We start from the raw sequence: 17,126 nt of genomic DNA, 5'->3' as shown, positions 1-17,126 counted from the left end.
GTAAAGGACTAGCATGCACACTACCTCATTCAGGGATGAAGTCAACTCATTCTTTGAGTGCAATTTGTCAGCGTTGAGAACATGTTGTCCATCATGCTCTGCACTTTTCAACCCTTCCCTGCCATTCTTCTGCAAAGGCGAACAGACACCAATACCAAAGAAAACTGTAGTAAGAAAATAATCAAGAAAAAATCAATAGCAAAAAAAATTGAATATGTAATGCCATAAATCTAGTACAACAAAAAACAAGTGAAATATGAAAAGTTACAACAAAGAGCACTGACAACATAACACAACAGGTTGATGAAGTTCGACAGGAGTGAGGACTAACAGCAACAAGCAAGTTGATCAGACTTGTATTAAGTTATTCAACCCAAGTGGGTGTGGATGAGCCCAGGTGCAAGCTGTGGGTAACTTTGACAGCATAGATACACCCCTCATAGGGTGGAAACTCAGACAAAAAGATTTTATATGAAGCATTCCTCAAAAAAAATGTGTTACCAAAAAAAGTATTCAGGTGATAAACCAACAAGAGGCATAACCATAGTAATGGCTCATAAGTTCATAACACCTATATTTCCCCTGGTAATTACTAATAACCCCTATGTTCCTTGCATTAAAAAACCTTATATCGTCTTTGTTAATAGCCCCTATAACCTATATAACCTTTGAGGTCCACATTTTAACAACCCTTAGGGTTCATTTGCTAAACCTTAGGGTAGCCATAGTAATAACTGCCATGGTGCCCATGCAAATAACCCTTACATCATCCTTTAGTTAATAACCAAACCCTAACATCCTAATGGCATTGTGAAATTAACCTCGAACACCCTATTGATCCTTGTGCTAATCATGAAAGTAACCTTTTATAACCATAATAATTCCCATGGTACCCATACTACAACCCCAATGGTCCCCATACTTGTATCCTCTCTATAACCCATATGGTCCCCCAGGTTACTAACCCCTATAGTCTCTTTGCTAATAACCTTATAAACCCTATAAGGTTACCAACACATATGGTCCCCCGTGGTTACTATAACCCCAATAGTCCCCACTATTACTACCCCATATGGCCCTTATGCTCATAACCCCTACAATACATGTCTTTAACTCTTATGGTTTCCTTGTCAACAACCCTAGTAGAGGTCCTTGTTTTGAAAACCCATATGGCGCCTTCCCAATAACCATTATGGTCCCCATGTTAAAACCCTTATGTCACCTACTACAGGCCTCCCTTAGCCATCGAAGCACTCCATACAAACAACTATTAGGCTAAATTCAAACACCAATAGCAATGTATACAAAATTCATATGCAACAAAAATACAGCAATCATTGAACACATCAAATTCCTACATTACCCATTGAATTCAAGGCATTGCATAGTTTCTTCCAAACAAAAGGCATTTCACACAAGGACAATATGAAGACTTATCTATAATGACGAATTTAACTGTAATATGAAGACTTGTCCACCAAACCACTTGTTTAGTAGCAATTCATCATCAAACATACGAATAAACAATATATTCCACCACCAACCTAAACCAAAACAACAAGGCAAAGGAAGCTCCTATATGACTCTCATCTTACTCAACCCAACCCATTTCTCACTTGATATAGCCAATATAGCTTGCTACCAAGCATTACAAGGCCCCTTCCAACAATCAACCCACAATAGCACTCTCTTCCCTTCCACAACACAAAATATCTTCCCTTTCCCTAATCCACATTTCCTTAGGCATCTTCTTTCTTTAAATGCAAGCTAAAAGTGTCCAAGGCTACCAATACCTTACCCAAAATAGTCAACTAGCAACCATAACTAAGTTGCCTGTTTCTAGTGTTTGTTTCCATTGTTGGAAGATTGGAGCCTTGGTTTTACCCTCAAAACCATCCCATTTTCTCTTTGAATTCTCAACAATATATAGTTTCCAAAACTATGAAAGTGTCCCAAAATAGTGGGTTGGCCCCATTCTCCTAATTTTTTTGAAAACCACTTGGAATCTATCAAAATGACTTTATCCTTCCTATTCAAATTTCATCATGCACAAAGACCATTGGAAAAAAGTACAATCTTGTCCTCCAAAAATTGGAAAAATTCAAATTCAAATTTATAATCATGTGATGAAATTTCGATAATTGTCGTCACTGTGGACTTCCATTTGAAATTTCAACTCCATCTAAGTTTGTATGCACAAAATAAGATTTTGGTTCCAAACCTTTCTTTTAGTAACAAAATATTTTCCACCACACAACAAACATTTATTGTCGTGTAGGGATCAAAGGCCTCTCTCACATGAAGCCATTGATTTATTTCGAACGTTATCTCTTGTAGAACATCAAGCTCCTCTTTGATAAGGTCCCCAAGCCTTATCAAACTTTGTTGGATACCTCACACCACTAGCCTATTCTCAACATCAACCCATTTTCATACTAAGCCAGTGGACAAACTTTTGTTGGATACCTCACACCACTAGCCTATTCTCAACATCGACCCATTTTCATACTAAGCCAGTGGACCCTTGTAAAACAAAGATCCATCAAACCATTTTGCCAATTTTTGGAGATTCAATGTCGAATCTACAATCCTAAGCATTAGGATATTTTGATAGTTTTCATCTCCATGGACTTCCACTTGAAATTTCAACTCCATTTGAGATTGTATGCTCAAGTTATGCACAAAATAAGGCTATGGTTCTAAACTTATCTTTTAACAATATATTTTCCACCACACAACAAATGTTTAGTGCCTTGTAGGAATCAAAGGCCTCTCTCACATGAAGCCATCTGCTTATTTCAAACATCACTTCATGTACAACATCGAGTCTCTTTTTAACAAGTGCACCAAGTCATTATCAAACTTTGGTTGATACCTCGCACCACTAGCCTATTCTCGAATCTCAACATCAACCCATTTTCAAACTAAGCCATCGTGTCGTTATAAAACAAATATGCATTGGGCCATCTTTGAAGTTTGAGCCATTAGCCACTTCTCGAACATCAAAGAAATTTGAAATAATTGCACAAATCAAAACATCTATCCAAATTTCAAACTCAACCATCATTAGAGAAACTTTTAGGCCTAAAATGGGCCTGACAAAAAAGATAAAAATAAATAAAATAAGAGTCAAGAATTTTCAAAGCAAAAGAAAGAAAAGAACAGTTTATAGTATTTTTAGCTTATCTCCTTGTGGGTTTACTCAAATTGTAAGTTTAGGCACTCATTGGAGGTAGAATTAAATTCTTCATCAAACAAATCCCTGCACTTGCAATTTGAGTAAACCTACAAAGAGATAAGCCAAAAATATAATAAAAGAATAGCTTTTTTCCTTTCCCTCCAAAATTATTTACCCTCATGGATGACATCATCATCTTGAATCCTATTGGTTCTTTTAAAGTTTACATTGATAACATATTTTATTTTATTTTGTCTCAAGGCACATTTTTTTACCTCAACATTTCTCTAATCCATGCCTCTTCAAAACTTTGACCAACAAGCATTCTCACATCAAGGAAAATCTTAACATCAACCCTCCTCCAAGCTTCAACCATCAACCCAATTAGAAACAATGTGCCTCAGCTTGCTAAAACACCCCTTAAGCGTCTTCTAAAACAACACCCACCAAGCTCTTTTGTTCTATCAGCCCAAATTTGCACTTCAATCCACTTCAAAACTTCAAGGTAACTTCAAAGTCAAAAGGAAACATTTTCATCCTTTTACTTTAATAATTTAACATTATCATTAATTACATAGCATTAGTAGGGCCTTCAGGTTGAATATTAAGCTTCCCCACTCAAATTATCGTTTTCAAGCAAAATCAAGGGGCCACCCACAAGCACCCCTCTTTTGGAGAAACGAATCCCCCACAAAGGGGAAATGTTTCACCCTGCATCTCCCCAAAAGGGAGACACGAGTAAATATTTCCCCAGGCATCCCCCCATCCCATGTGCATGGGAAGCATCAAGTGCGTGCACCCCACCCTCAGGGACATGTCCTTGTTATGGTCCTCATGTTAACGATCCCTACAATCCACTTACAAATAACATCAACACATATAGTCCTTGTGATAATAATACTCTTTGTGCTAATAACCCCAACAACCCTTATGACAATTGTATTAATAACCCATGTGGTCATGCTAATAACCCTTATGATTCACATTTGTCACCCTATTAACGCCTATCCATAGTCCCCTTATTAATATTCCCAATAGCCCTTCTGATAGTAACCTTCATAACCACTACCATCCTTGTGACAGTAACCCTCATAGCCCTATGGTACCTGTGCTCACACTGAACATATGGTCTCATGACAATAAACCCAAAAACCAAATTGCCCCCTCGTTAATATCCCTTGTAACCCAATGGTCTTGGCAATACCCTTACGGTCCTTCTCCCAACAACCCCTATAACCATTAACCGTTGTAACCCCTATCACACTTAAGAATATAACCCATAGGTGTTATCATAATTTTTTTGGATTCATTATGCTTTTAGCTATGTAAGCAATGTTTTGATTCTTGAATGGCCCTTACAACATTATAGTCACTACGTTCCATAACCACTATGGTCCTCATGTTAATAACCCTACAATTGCCTTACCAATGACTCTTATAACATCTAAGGTCCTTATGATAATAACACTTCTGTTCCTCATGCTAACAACCCCTACAACCCAACCGTTAATTGTGTCAATAATCCATATTTTCGTGATAGTACCCATATGATTCATATGAGTGTTAGATTTCCTCAAAATATTCACAATTTTCATAATATTCACAATTTTCCAAGTGTAAAACCAAAAATACAAACAATAGTTGTTCCAGAAATCTAAATTGCAAATACACTAAGTTTTCTAACTTAGCATGCACAACGTAAATTAATAATAATTCAGAAGACAAACACACATTCAACACATATAACACAAGATATACCCAGGAAACCCCAACTCCGTGGAAAACCTGCAACTATGTGTGTTTTCTATTAGCTCAGCAAATAATAGATTTTTCAAAAATTTATACAGCAAGGGAATGCTTCCCTTCTACAGCAACTCCAATCAATAACTAATATTAATCAAATATGCATAAGAACCGTTGCACAAGGTTTGCGCAAACCTGCTCTTTTGCACACAGATGCACATTGTATGACCGCGCAAGTCGATTTCACTTTGCACATTGCAACTTGTTGTATGACCGCACTAGTTCTGAGTTGGGTTAAGGATAGTCGACCAGTTCCTTCCTGCCTCTTGATCCCTAATCTACTTGTTGATTGTTGAAAACCCTTCCCTTGTTGAGCCAACACTCTTTGTGCTCATCGATCTAGCCACTTACTCGCTCCATCTTCTCTTATAATATCAAACTAAGCTCCTTCACTCTCAATGGCCGAGATTAAATCGTGATGAACAGCTAAGATCAAATCATAAGTTAACTTGGGAGTTCTAAATTTTTCCTAAGTATAACTTCAGGAAATAGTTAAATAAATTAATATTCTGCTAAGTGTTTGTCTTGAGGGTCTCTCCACTAACCTTTGCACCTAAGCAAGCAGAACCCTTACTTCTCTACTACAATCAACACTCCCTCTTAGAGAGGTAGGTGTTTTGCACTACACGCAACTTCTCTCTGAGTTAAACAAATCTAGCCCCTGGCAAAGCCTTAGAATGTATAATGTCTACTCGTCTGTTGGTACGTACTAGAGTGTAACTATACCTCTCCGGACAATATCCTTGATGTGATGATAATGTATGTGGCTGTGCTTTGAGCAATCGTGAAACATTGCATTCTCGAAGAGCTTAATGCAGCTTTGATTGTCATAATGAATCACAGTGGGCTCCAACTCTATCTAAAACAAGTCCACAAGAAGCTTCCTCAACCAAATAGCTTTGCGCCATGCCAAGATGGCAACCATGTACTCGGCTCGGCTGAGCTTAATGCCACTGATGTTTGCTTCCGATTGAACCAAAAAACAATTGTTGATCCAACACTAAATGTGCATCCCGATGTGCTCTTTGTGTTTGTGGAGCTCTCTGCCCTATCTACATCAGTGAAGCCCTCGAGCCTCACCCTGTTTATACAACAACCCAAACTCTATTGTCCCCCACTGATATCTCAATATGTGCTTGGCAGCAACCCAATCCGCTCTAGTAGGCTCGACCATAAACTAGCTCAAAGAGTTAACTGCAAACCACATATCAAGTCGCGTATTTACCAAATTCATCAACGACCCAATTAACTGTCGGTAAGTGAAGGATATACTCACTCTGCTTTGGATGTATCCACCATCTACCAATTTGTGACAAGACGCGTGGTCATGGGCCTGCAATCCTGCATTTGAAGCCTCATCAAAATCTTCAGAGCATACTTGCCCTGCCCAATGAAGTTCTCGCCATCACCCTACCAAACCTCAAGCCCAAGGAAATAATGCATCAACCCCATATTCTTCATCTCAAACTCGCCTACAAGATCTCTCTTGCAATCTTGGATGAGCTTGTTTGAACCTATCAAAATTAGATCGTCCACATATATCACAAGAATAAGTGGCTCACCTCCAACAACAATGTAGTAGAGTTTGTGATTCGCTTCACTCTTGGTGAAGCCCAATCCCTAAAGATAGTTGTCTATCCAAGCATACCATGCCCTTGGAGCCTATTTGAGCCAATACAAGGCTCTCTTGAATTTCCATACGTGTCTCTTTGTTGCCTGTTTGAAATCTCTCCAGTTGTTTAATATAAACATCCTCCTCGACAACCCCATTGAGGAACATTGTTTTAACGTCCATCTAGTGGATCCTCCACCCAAGTTGCGTTGCCCTGACAGACAAATATTTGGCCACCAAGGCAAAGGTCTCATCATAATTGATCCCCTCTGCCTGCAAGAACCCCTTTGCCACAAATCTTGCCTTGTATTTTTCGATGCTCCCATCAACCCCATGCTTCATCTTGTAGACCCAGCCAGAGCCCACCACAAGATTGCTCTGACCTCGATACCACTTCCAAGACATCATTCTTCATAATGGAGGCATACTCCATTGCATCTCTCCACACCTGCTAAGTGGTTGCCTCCTGGTAACTGGAAGGCTTGGCATCCAACAACTCGATCATAAGTGTTGTATATATTGTGTACCTTTGTGGCTGTTTGTTTTGTCTAACTAATGTTCTAGGAGCACCAACCTATTCTTGTGGCTCCTGGATTGATTGTTCTACCCATCTCACTCTACTCTCCTCCCTATGTTGGGGGTCGCAATTTGAGTGGGTTCTACTCTCTCCTCCATCTATGTATTCCTCTTGTCCTCATGTTGCCCATCCTGCCCATGCACACCATGGGAGCCTATTATTCCTCCCCGTGCAATGTAGCTTACTCACGCTCTAAGGACTTGCTCAAAGCCCTTCCCTCCTCAAAATTTACATCTCTCTTGATCATTATGTTCCTGAGTGCTTGTTGCACCACATGAGAATGCCCTTCTCTATTGTGGGCTCCAACTTCTTAGTTTTTTCCTCTAATGAATGGCAACACACAAGGCTACAGAATATCTGGAAATGCGATACATTTGAATATCCAGAAATGTGATAGATTTGGTTTCTTCCTTGTAAACGCCTCTTCTGGTGTAACTCACCCAAACACTCTGTGTGGGCTCCAACTCTACAACAAAATTGTTGTATTACATGCCTCAACCCAAAGAAACTTGGGCAACCCCTAGTCATGGAACATGGCTTGCCGCTCCAACTATGGCCCTATTCTTGCGCTTTGCCACCCTATTCTGTTGAGGATTATATGGTGTAGCCAGCTCCCTTGTGATACCGTCGTTGGCACACAACTCCTTGAATGTATTTGTGGTATATTCCCCACCATTATCAGACCCCAGTGCCTTGATTTTCTTACCAGTTTGGTTCTCAACCAAGCCCTTGTACTCCAGAAACTTCAACAAGACTTCATCGTCTTTTTTCAAAAAAAACATCCAAGGCTTCCTCGAGAGATCATTTATGAAAGTGACACAATACTTGTACCCAGTAAGGGATATTAGAGAGAAAGGACCACAAACATTTGAATGAACAAGGTCCAAAACCCTTGGCCTTGCTATCTCTACTAGGAAAAGGGGTTTTGGCATACTTGCCAAGTGTGCGGCCCTTACACACCTCATGTTGATCCATGTTGCAATGTGGCAGCCCTATCACTATCTCCTTATGAATCTTCGACGCACTACTGAGCAGATGCCCCATGCACCTATGCCATAACTCTCCAAGCTCCCCTCTTGAGTCAGGGCTTCCTCTGCTAGTTAATGCGGCTATCTCAAATTGCAATATGTACATACTCTTGTGCCTAACTCTGATCTGCTTAGCCACCTTGGAGTGTGAGGGTTTTATGAAAACCCTACCCACTCTAAAAGTCACCTTACATCTCTTATCCTCCAAAGAGGAAACTGAAAAACGGTTCTTCTTAAGCCCAACTACGTAAAGGACATTCCTGAGATACAAAGGGCTTCCAGTCTCCCTCTCAAATTTGTTTATACCAGTACCCTCATTCTGGGACTTCCCATCATCTCCCATCACAATGTCAAGATGCATGTCACATTCAGACAATTTGTTGAAATACTTCTCATTTCCCGTCATATAATAGGACGGATTGTTGTCCACATACCATACACTGGGAGCTATTGACCTTGCCATGTGAGCAATGAGCAAAAACTCCTCAAAATGAGAGGATCACTCATCTATCTTTGCAGAAGCTACTACTTGGGCATTCCTGGACCCTTTCTTTTGGTTAGGGCATTTAGTAACAAAATGGTCAAAATAGTGACATGAAAAGCACTTGATCTTGTTGAGATCCTTCTTCTTCTCACCCTTGGAACTCAATTCTCCACCACCACTACTCTTTTTACCTTTGGAATTGCCCCCTTTGCTAGCTAGGGCAAAGTTCTCTTCATCTTCTTCAATCTTAACACGAGACCCAGCTTGTTTGTGAATGTCCTCTTCAACACAATCACCCCATAATCGCTCCCAATCTGAAAGCTTTTCTCTGGCACAAATCCCATCCATAAAGGTTTGCCACAATTTGGTGAAACCCAACAGGGCAAATTTTACTAGATCTTTATCTAGAATTCTCTCACCTACACTAGCCAACTATTCCCTCACTTGGTTAAATATGGTGAGGTAATACCACAGAGTTTGACTTTGCCATTTTAATGATCCTGAGCTTGTCCTTCAATACAAATTTCCTAGCCTCACTCAAACCATAATAGAGACCAATGATGGTTATCCACATGGATTTGGTTGTCTTCTTCCCAGTCAATTTAGGAATAATGTGGTATTTGACTCCCTCCATGATGATTCTTCTTGCCTTAGTGTATTTCTTGTTATGTTGAGCCAAGTGTTGAGGGTTAGTGGGTGCAGCAGGGACATTATCAACAAACTCCCACACCCCTTGCTCCTCCGAAACCACTGCTATGCTTTCACACCATGAACAAAAGTCAAACACATTGTCCAAACTATCCTCAAATTTGAGACCTTGATACGCCATACTATCACATCACATTAGCCCAAAAACAATGTGCATTGTTCAAAAACCCTAGCGGTCAAATTGATTTGATAAACTCGCTCCCTCTAAATTGCAAATTTGCTCCAGAAAATAAAATTGTGTTTGGTCTTCAATCAAAAACTATGCTATGATACCATGTTAGATTTCCTCAAAACCCAATGGTAACTAATTCACAATTTTCTAAGTGTAAAACCAAAAATGCAAACAATAGTTGTTCTGAAAACTTGATACACTAAGTTGTCTAACTTAGCATGCACAATAGAAATTAATAATAAATCAAAACATTCAACACATAGAACAAAAGATATCCCTATGAAAACCCATCTTTCGAGGAAAACCTCCAACTATGTGTGTCTTCTATTAGCTCAGCAAATAATAGATTTTTCATAAATTTATACAACAAGGGAATGCTTCCCTTCTACAACAACTCCACTCAATAATTGGTTTGAATCAAATGCAAGAGAACCTTGCACAAGGCTTGTGCAAATCTGCTCTTATGTGCATTGTAAGGTCACGCAAGTTGATTTCTCCTTGCGCACTACAACTCATTGTACAGTCACGCTTGTTCTAAGCTGGGCTAAGGCTATTCGACCTGTTCTTCCAGCCTCCTGTTCCCTTATCTGCTTTATGATTGTTGAAAACCCTTCTCTTATTGAGCCAATCACACACTCTTTGTGCTCATTAGTCTGGCCACTCGCTCTAACTCCTCTTATCATTTTGACCTAAGCTCCTCCTTCACTCTCAACCTCTGAGATTAAATCATGATGAAGGATTGAGATCAAATCATAAGTTAACTTGGGATTTATAAATTTTTCCCAAGTGTAACTTTAGGAAATAGTTAAATAAATTAATATTATGCTAAATAGTTGTCTTGTAGCTCCCTCTACTAGCCTTAGCTCTTAGGCAAGCAAAACCCTTACTTCTCTACTTCAATCAACAATGTGCACATGGTCCCCGTGTTAATTAATATCCCTTATAACCCAAATGGCCCTACTACTATTAACCCTTGTAACCTATATGGTCCTTGTCTGAATAACTCTTATAATCGCTATAATCATTATCCTACTTCCAACCATCGCTATAATCATTAGGGTCATTATGTTAATAACATCTATAACCCCAATACACACATGATTATAACCCATATAGTGTTATCATAAATTTTTGGATTCATCGTGTTTCCAGTGATGTCCACATTTTGACTTGACCATTCACAACCCATCATCGAGACTTGAGAGATAATGAAAATGGATCTTTTGCCATAAGATCAGATAACATAACATAACTTAAATGATATCCAACATTTGGCCACTAAAGTAGGTCAAAAGGATTGTTGGCTACAATGATGTAAATACAAAGTGGGAACATTGAAGCGACTCCTATAAATATAGAATGCAAAAAAGCATGTGGAACCAATATCTAGACTCCATAGTTCGAGGTTACTCTGAGAGAAAGATGTACAATATAGGCAAATCCATAACAAGGGTTGACATGGGACCATTACACACATTATAGGACTCATCAAGCTAAGCCAATTCTCTTCAATGATGCAATTTTGGAAGATAAATAATACAGAAGTCATGACATATTTTGGTTTTCTCCAATTCAAGAGCTTAACATTCATCAATGGGGTCATGATCCCACATGGAAGATAATGCCATGCCAAGCCACCCACCACACTTCAATTCCCCCAAAGGCACAAATTTATGACTAGGTTTAGGAGCAAGTTCTATGTGAATTGGATGGAATGGTACCCCATGTTATGATCCCTTTGCCCAAACAAAAGGGATCAAGGTTATTAGTTCATACCTTAAGGATCATTTCAATTATGATCTCAAACCACTTCTCCTCGACCTCTTCAAGCTAATTGTAATGATGCCTCGAAAGTTAGTTGTAATGCTTCTCTCCATTATAAACAAAACATTAAAAAAAACAAGTGGTCCCAAAAGTAAAATATTCTAAGAGATTACAATATAATAATATATACGGTATTTTATAAACCATGGCTTTAAAACTTGACTTGTTTGAACCACTAATCGATCAAACCGACTAGTTCATTAGGTTCAGAGGTCGACCTGGCCAATGACCCCAGTTTGGGTCAAGGTAGACCCCGATTTGGTACCAAATTGGCCATGAATCAACCTCTTTGGTACCAAACCGACATGAACCAATATGACCAAGCAAGTTCTATCATAACCCGACTGGGTCATTGAGAGCTCCCACATGCACAGTCGTGGACCCACATAGAGTTGTTTAGGGTGGTTGTGAGTTTTTTTGGGGAAACTAGTACTAGTGGTTGTTTCCCTCCAAAAACAACCCCAACAAGCCTATAAAATCATTCCTCCCTTTTCATTTGTTTCACATATCTCATTTGGAATTTTTGTGATCTTAATTGTGTGCTTGGAGTGTGTTGAGATTTTGCAAGAGTAGTGTAACAACAGAGGGTTTGGTCTGTATTTTCCATCTTGAAGTTGCTTTGGAGCTATCTAGTGTAGTTGGCATCTTCAAGAGGAGGCTAATAGCAACTAGTTTTCATTTTAAGGTAAGGATTTTCACTTGGAAAAATCGATATTTCATTGGTGTCCATGTATTCATTTTTTTTTTTTGGTTCTTTCAAATTTCAATTTGTAGTTTTCAAGTTTTAAATTTCAGCATATACATAAGCTAAAGTTGTCCTATTTTTTTTTCAAATTTATATCGGGTTTTCCATTTACTTAGCTGACTCTTTATTTTTTAGATTTATTTATTTTACACATTTCATCAACCACCATGCCCCCAAAAGTGAAGGATTATGATATGATTGATGACAAAATGATCTATAAATATTACCAAAAATCTATTTAAGGGGGGTGGGTGTATTCATAGATTGAAAAAAACTTGGTGGGGATAAGAGGCCAAGTAAAGCCATGTAAAGCACCAAATGAAGTGATAGAGCATATTAGGGCAGAATTCCTTGAGAAGTTTGACGATCACAAGGCTAGGGATAAGGCTAGCCAAGAAAAAATTGCAGAGGAGGAACTCGTACAAGCCATGAGAACAAGTGGGTGTGAAGATTTTGAGATTTAAGACCCCTCTTCTATCCCTTCCACCAATGTCCATGACCCCTTCCATCATGTTCCTCCTACTCTTGGGTTTTACAATCAAAGCCAACATCGAGTTATGTCACAACTCCCCTCTCTGTTGCCTCTACTAATGCCACTTCCTCCCAACCAAGTCTAACTCAACCCACCTTGGATAACCATTAAAAAGCAATTCAAATAAGTTGTTTTCCAATAGATTGTGAGATGGTGGTATGATGTAGATATCCCCTTTTTTAATGCTACCTGTTCACCTTAATACCAAACTATGTGGGACATGTTACATCTATAGGAAAAGGCTTCAAAGGTCCTAATATGCATCACTTGTGGGGAAGTCTTTTTCAAAAAGGGATTGTTTCCCATTGAAAAATATTTGATTGAGTATAGAGTGTCATGGACTAAAACAAGTTGTTCCATTATGTTAGATGGATGAATTGATGTAAAGAACCACACTATCATTAATTTCCTTGTTTCTTGTCCTCAAGGAACCATGTTTTTAAAATCAATTGATGCATCTAATAGGGTGAAGGATACAACCGTTCTATTTGAGCTTTTGGATGAGATAATTAAGACAATGAGGGAGCAAAATGTTGTGACAATCATCACTGATAATGCCTCAAACTACGTTGTTGATGGAAAGATGCTAGTGTCTAAATATAGGACCATATTTTGGACTCCATGTGTTGCACATTACATAGACCTCATGCTTGAGGACAGACACAAAATGGAGTGGGTAAAGAACATTGTAGAGCATGCCAAGTGTATCACAAAATACATCTACAACCACACATGGGTATTGAGGCTAGTGAGGACAAACACTAGGGCATGGATCTTATTAGGCTTACCATTATGAGACTTGCAACTCGCTTCCTTATGTTCCAATCTCTCAATTCTTAGCAACAAAACTTGTTGAAAATGTTTTCTTTTGATGTATGGAATTCATCTCCGCGTAACTCACAGACAATATGGCAAAGACACCAAAAAAGAAAATGTTTGACAATTCTTTTCGGAAAAACTTTGCAGAGGTTGTGAAAATTGGGAAGCCCCTTGTCGAAGTGTTACGATTGGTGGATGGGTAAAAATTGGCCATGGGCTACATCTAGAAGGCTATGGATCAAGCAAAGGAGCACATACAAGCAACCTACAAAAATATTCTAGGTAAATCTAGACCAATTTTGAAGATCATTGGTAACAGATGTAACAATCAACTCCCACCATCCAATACATGCAACCCGGTATTTACTAAACCCAAAGTATCATTATAGAGCTCAGCTAGGAGAAATTCAGACTGGGGAGGTCACAGATGGGTTGCTTGGAGCACATGTTCCCTAACGAGTTTGAGCAGTTGGAAATACATAAACAGATTTGTCTTTCACTAAGACCTCAGGTACCTTCGGCAAAAACTTGGCAAGGATGACAAGAGATGTGGAACAACCACGTAGTTCAATTGTTTACAATTCAAACTGTAAATATTTGCCTTTTCAGCCAAACTTAATCTAAATTGTTGTATAATGAACTAACTATAGGCTTTGTCATTGTAACACCATGGGGGCAGTCATTTAACAACCAATGTTCTCAATTGCAAAAGCTTGCAATTAGAGTCCTCAGCCAAACTTGCAGTGCTTTTGGTTGTGAGCGCAATTGGTCTGATTTCGAGCAAATACACATGAATAAGAGACTTTGTATTTTAAACAAAAACAATTAAATGATCTTGTCTTCGTGCAATACAACCTTCAACTAAGGCACAACCAATTGATGAATAGAAGACGTGATCTAGATCCCATTGTGTTGGAGGATATTGATCATTAGAATGGATACTCAACCAACTAAGTTTGATCCTGATTTTAATATTAATGCCATGGAGCTGGGGGATGAGGATTGATTTAAACAAAAATTTCGTTGTGCCAATGGAACCAAAACCAATAGTTGAATCAAGTAAAAGCAAGCATCCAATAGGAGGCACTAGTCATGTAGCTCGACCAAATCATGCATCTATTATGTCTAGTTTTGTTGTTGCTACTACTACCATTGGTTGCAAAGGACTCTACGGTGTCTTCAAACTTTGAAACAAATAATGTTTATGTAGCTCTTGTTGATTATCCCATGGTTAGTAGTGGTGATGAGTTTGATGAGTGATCATGTTGATCACTGTTATGTACACTTATAGTAGGCCAATTGCCCCGTAAGCTTTATTGGACTCTAGAGGCCACTTAGAGCCTCATTGATTATGTATTTGGTTGTCGATATGCGTTGCCCTCAATACCATCTGGATATATTCCCCATTACATGGTAAATAGATGAGCAAACTTTGCCTATTTTGTCTCTAATAGTTTGCAATCATGGTTTTAATTCTTAAAAATATTTTTTCCATTAAAAAATTATTATTTCATGTAATTTTTTAAACACCAATGCATTGAGATCTAACCACTCCAATTTCTCCAGTTCTAGTTCAAAAACTAGTTTGATAGATCTACCAAGTCGATTACTTGTTCTAGTTTTTAAACTATGTTAAAAACTAATCAAGCCAAAATTGGAACTAATTGATCAATTCAACATAGAACCCATCAAAGCAATAAATTCAACCAATGCAACTTTCACGTACATGCATATGGTTTTTCAAATTAGTTTTTCATATTTTATGTATTTTTAGTAAATCAATTCATATATCAAGTCCTCAATCAACCAAATCAAAGTTCAAATTCAATAGCACACACAAAAATACATAAGAGATAGATAAGCATGCGATCTGTATTATTCACGTGATATACTATAAATACATGTCTTTTTGACCATTGGTTTCATATTCCAAGAGGTCTCTTCAACTCATCATAATTGTTCGTGTTCACTTGAGGCCTTTCGCATTCCTCTCAAGTCTTCTATTGGTGGTGGTTTACGTTGACCAACAACTCTTGAACTTGGCTCGAAGAAATGCCTAGAATAATTCTAAATTTGGCTAAAAGCTTGTCTTCCTCTAAATGGAAGTGTTCCCAAATGATTGTTTAAAGTTGACCACAAGTTGTTGAGATGGTGGTTTAAAGATGACAACAAACTACAATCTAGTAAAATAAGTAATTCTTCCACTAAAAATTGATTTAAGGAGGACCACAACCCAAATGCTACTCATGGAACACGAATTCATCTTCACATACACCTCTAACTCTTGCTCTACCTGATTTTGGCTTTATGCTTTGGCTCAAGCTCAATCTCACTTTATACGACTTAGGAACTAATAGTTGGCTATGGCCAACTCAATAACAATGCCAACATTTGAGAATTTGATGAGGATGTAAAGCAAGTACATTTCCCACAATGCTCACTAGGACGAATATCAAAACAGTGACCTTTCATTTGGCCAACTCAATAACAATGTCCACATTTGAGAATATGATGAAAATGTAGAGTAGGTGAAGATGAGTTTTGAAGAAGCCCAGCACTTTGAAATTGAATACCCTCCTTCCATTGCTCAATCCAGCGTTTACGATTCCTAGATCACCACACATGGGCAAGTTGTACCTCCAATCGATCGGCTACCCGACCATCCTACTTTTATCTAGCCTTCATCACAACGGAGTAATCCCGAGGGGGTTCCCGGGAGAGCGATTAGGTGCTCCTTTTCCTTTTGAACAGTTCAGGACCTTGCCAGATTTATGCCTGTGGAAAGTTGTCAAAATCTCTTTTGAGCCAGCAGCTTCATCTCTTCCTTGGATAGTTTGGGATGTGAAAGGTCACTTGTTTTTCATATCCAAGACCGATTTTGTGCTTGTTGCTAATGAATTTTTCTAAGGTATAATGATGGGCTTGCTGTCAATCTACTTCTGACATTGCATCACTAACCTGATCATGTGTTGATTGCTGACAGGATTCTTTTTCATACTCAAAAAGAGATTATAAATAAGACCTAGCTCCAAATTTTGACTCTTTTCCTATAATTCATCTCGTTGGAGTTGTGACTCAAGATGAAGAAACTCAATTTTGTCATGTGTAACTTGTAAGCAAATTTGAACATTAGCAAGGTTTCTTTTGTCAACTATGACTGAATTGCCAAAAGTGGAAGGTATTAGAGTGTTCCTTCGACAATTCAAAGCATTTTCTCAGGCTCAACAAATGAAGGGTGTCAAACCTTCCAAGTAGTTTTGACACATTGTGATAAAAACTTTCCAAAACTTGAATACTTTTATTGCAATAACTATTGTCAAGGAATAGATGTTGGATTGGTTTAACAAGCTCAATCCCACTTTGGTGGCTCAATCACTACTTGATTCGACTAGCCAAAAGCAACTTTGCTTGATTCCCCTTGCACTGTCTTCTCCCATTGTACTAGTCTTTGCAAAGTAGAAAGACTCAAATGGTACTCACCTCCCTCACGACCACATGTTGTTAGTGTTGTTGAATCACTGGTTCCAACAAATTTGGAAACACAGTCGGCACCTCAAACATCTCATTTTAAAGTCAAATTGATGAATGCACCATCTGCTTCTACCATATGTGATGTGATGTCAATCATAAGCTTCTACCATATG

The 17,126-nt window shown here is 38.5% G+C and overlaps 1 pseudogene across 1 annotated transcript in view; it reads right to left on the bottom strand.

The window, feature by feature from the left end:
- The window catches only part of LOC149252897 (inactive poly [ADP-ribose] polymerase RCD1-like), a 70,711-nt pseudogene that overhangs the window by 36,842 nt on the left and 16,743 nt on the right, over positions 1 to 17,126 (bottom strand). The window contains exon 9 of the transcript XR_016265463.1: positions 25 to 129. The product of XR_016265463.1 is annotated as an inactive poly [ADP-ribose] polymerase RCD1-like (transcript). The remainder of the gene's footprint in view (positions 1 to 24; positions 130 to 17,126) is intronic.

Source organism: Pinus tabuliformis, chromosome 7 (assembly GCF_031772625.1).
Source record: "Pinus tabuliformis cultivar Carrire ecotype Pingquan chromosome 7, CPIR1, whole genome shotgun sequence".
Classification (NCBI taxonomy): domain Eukaryota; kingdom Viridiplantae; phylum Streptophyta; class Pinopsida; order Pinales; family Pinaceae; genus Pinus; species Pinus tabuliformis.
The sequence above is the reverse complement of the archived record's forward strand: the minus strand, read 5'-3'. Positions and strand labels throughout refer to the sequence as shown.